Source organism: Melanotaenia boesemani, chromosome 3 (assembly GCF_017639745.1).
Source record: "Melanotaenia boesemani isolate fMelBoe1 chromosome 3, fMelBoe1.pri, whole genome shotgun sequence".
Taxonomy (NCBI): Eukaryota; Metazoa; Chordata; class Actinopteri; order Atheriniformes; family Melanotaeniidae; genus Melanotaenia; species Melanotaenia boesemani.
In genome coordinates this window covers 22269572-22272665 of record NC_055684.1, presented here as the reverse complement: position 1 = coordinate 22272665, position 3094 = coordinate 22269572, and the positions used below count along the sequence as shown (strand labels likewise).

The 3094-nt window shown below is 37.6% G+C and overlaps 1 long non-coding RNA gene across 1 annotated transcript; it reads left to right on the top strand.

The window, feature by feature from the left end:
• The first annotated feature begins 1214 nt into the window (after positions 1 to 1214).
• Positions 1215 to 1808, top strand: LOC121637389. Its single transcript, XR_006009840.1, has 2 exons — positions 1215 to 1250; positions 1371 to 1808. It is a non-coding gene; the product is annotated as an uncharacterized LOC121637389 (long non-coding RNA).
• Positions 1809 to 3094: the final 1286 nt, after the last annotated feature.

Below are 3094 nucleotides of genomic sequence, written 5' to 3'. Positions count from 1 at the left end.
TGTCATCTGCAAGCTGACTTATGATGATATTTTGGTTCATAATTTGAAGACCTTGAATACTAGAGCTGCTTATGAGGATAGCTAAGAGCTCTGTAACCGTGATGAACAGGAGTGGTGACACACTACAGCCTTGCCTAATACCTCTTTTAATGGGAAATCTTGGACATGTCCCTTCGCTTAAAGAGACGCAACTGTTAATATCTGTATACAACATTTTGATGACATCCAAAAACTTCCCACCAAAGCCAAAATGTTTAAACGTTTCAAAAATAAAGGCATGTTCCATCGAATCGAAGGCTTTCTGGAAATCCAGAAATAAGATAAAGCCATCATCATCAATTAAGTGGGCATATTCAATTAGATCTAAAACTAAACAAATATTATTATGAATAGATCTACCTTTAAGAAAACCAGATTGAGTAGAACTAATAATATCTGATAGACCTTCTTTTAATCTAGCGGCTAGAACTTTAGTAAATATTTTATAATCTGTATTTAAAAGTGTAATTGGTCTTAGATTATTAAGGTATCTCTTATCTTTTCCTTGTTTAGGTATTAAAGTGATGACTCCCTGCTTCATTGTTGTCATTAGTTCTTTTTGCTTAATACTTTCCATAATTGCCTCAAACAACAACATTTTTATGTCTGCCCAAAAAAATTTATAAAAGTTAGCTGTTATGCCATCTGATCCAGGGGCTTTGTCTGATGCTATATTTTTTATAACACAGTCAAATTCATCTATTCGGAAATCTTCTTCACAAATATTTCTAAATGTCTCATTAATGGTGGGGATCTTATCTTGGATTCTTCTTAATAATGATTCTGAGTCTTGTTTTGAGTATGACGATGTAAAGAGAGTGCTGTAAAATTTCTTAACTTCTTCCGCTATTTGTTTTATGTCTGAACATTCCTCACCGTTGAACATGAGATTGTGAATTGCATTTTTTTCCTGTCTTTGCTTTTCTAATTTGAAAAAATATGAAGTATTTTTTTCACCCTCTTCTATCCATCTTGCCCTTGAACGTATATAGGCTCCCTGTGCTTTATTTTGATAAAATTCATCCAATTTAGATTGTAAGATGTTGATATTTGTTTTGTCATCCTCATTCCAGTCAGATTTGTGGTAGTATGAAATTAAGTCTGAAATTAATTTAGTTTCTTCCAATTGTTTCTCTTTTTGTAATTTTTTACTATAGGAAATAGAGAATTTTCTTACCGAGAATTTGAGGAATTCCCATTTTTGTATAGCTGTAAGTAAATTTTCATTATTTTTAACATCTTCAATTATTTTTTTTATGTTTTCACTATATTCATCCCTTTTAAGCAAGTTGGAGTTAAATTTCCAATACCCTTTAAATTTCTTCCTATAGCCTTTTGTGGCTAGACGGAGGTTCACAATATGGTGATCACTTGAAGGACTACAGGAGATACTGGCCTCTGTACTGTGTTCAAGTATGGAGTCTGTAACTAACCAATAATCAATTCTTGATCTTGCCTGTCCATTCGGTTTAAACCAAGTATACTGCCTGATGTTAGGATTAAAATATCTCCAAGCATCAGTAAGTCTGCATTCATTCATAAAGTTTCGCATAACTGGATTTAAAGTTGCCTGTGAATATTTTGATGGGTATCTGTCCAGCCACTCATCTGGCGTTAAATTAAAATCACCCGCAACGGCAACATGTTGAGTGGGATAATTTTGTTGTAGCTTCTCAATGACTGATGTGACCTGCTGTAATAGCTGTTTGTTTTTCTGATCGTTATTGTATCCATAAACATTAACAACAATAAACAAACTGTTATCAATATCCATGACACATGCTGCCCAGTGTCCATCTTTATCTGTGTCCTGAGTTATAATCTTGCCTGGACATCTCCAAAAACAGATAGCTACTCCCGCACAACGGTTGGTTCCATGACTGAAGATTATTTTGTCGCCCCATTGTTGAGTCCAAAACTTCTCATCTGTTGATTCAGAATGTGTCTCTTGAAGAAAAAAAACGTTAGCCTTTTTCCCTTTGCAAAACAAAAAAACAGCTTTACGCTTTAAGGAGTCTTTGAGCCCTCTCACATTAAACGATGAAAAAGAAAACTCAGTCTTTAAATCTAACCCTGAATGCATTATAAACCATAACAATAGAACACACACACAGAAGAATATACCTTAGGTCCTAGGAGGTAGAGTAGTAACCTTTGAGATGAGTCCCATGAACAAACCGGTGTTTAATTTCTCCACTACGAATCTTCTACATAAATCAAGTATACTGCCATCATTTCAGTCTGAGATACGCTTTCCTTCAATGTAGGCAAAGGGTCCTCTGAAGCCAGCAGCCTTACCCTCCTTTCTTGCCTTCTCAATCCTCGGCCACAGCGCCTGCCTGGATCTCCAGTCCTCCTGGGTCAGGTCTTCTGCAAACCTAATTCCTTCTTCCTTGCAGATCCGTGATGACTTTGTTTGCTTCCACACTTCACCTCTTACACTTCGCTTGGAGAAGAGGATTATTACTTGTCTGTGACGGTTTTCTGCTGGCCTCCCCACACGGTGAACAACGTCAACGGCGTCTTCCATCTTTTCCGCCTGCTCCGGTAAAATTTTCTTTAACAGTTCCACAACTTCAGCCCTGATGTCTTCTTTGCCTTTTTCCTTTTTGCCTTTGATGCGCAGGCACCATCTTCGTTTGTATCTTTCTTGGTTGGTCAAAAACTCCTTCGTTTCAATCTTTTCCTTTTGAAGAATCTCTACTTGTGCCTCCAGAGTTTTAACCTTGTTCTTGCACTTTTCAATATCTTCCGAGTTGATCTGTACCGTCTTTGCAATCGTGGCTAGCATGGTGCTGTGCTGCTGGAGCTGGCTGCTGATGTCATCCAGACGGTTATCAACACGTGTTCCTAAAGCCTCTAAAGCTTCAAGAATTGACCCGACTGCTTCGTCCGGAACGGTTTCGCCGCTGATATTTTTAGCTTTCTTTCCTGCTTGTGCTTTTTCAGGAGTATTAGTTGGAATGTTGACTTCTCTGTCTCTTTTGCTATTAGCATTAGCCGCTTCCATTGGCGTGGAGTAGCTGTGCTCGGAGCTTTCTGATATGCGAGGTTT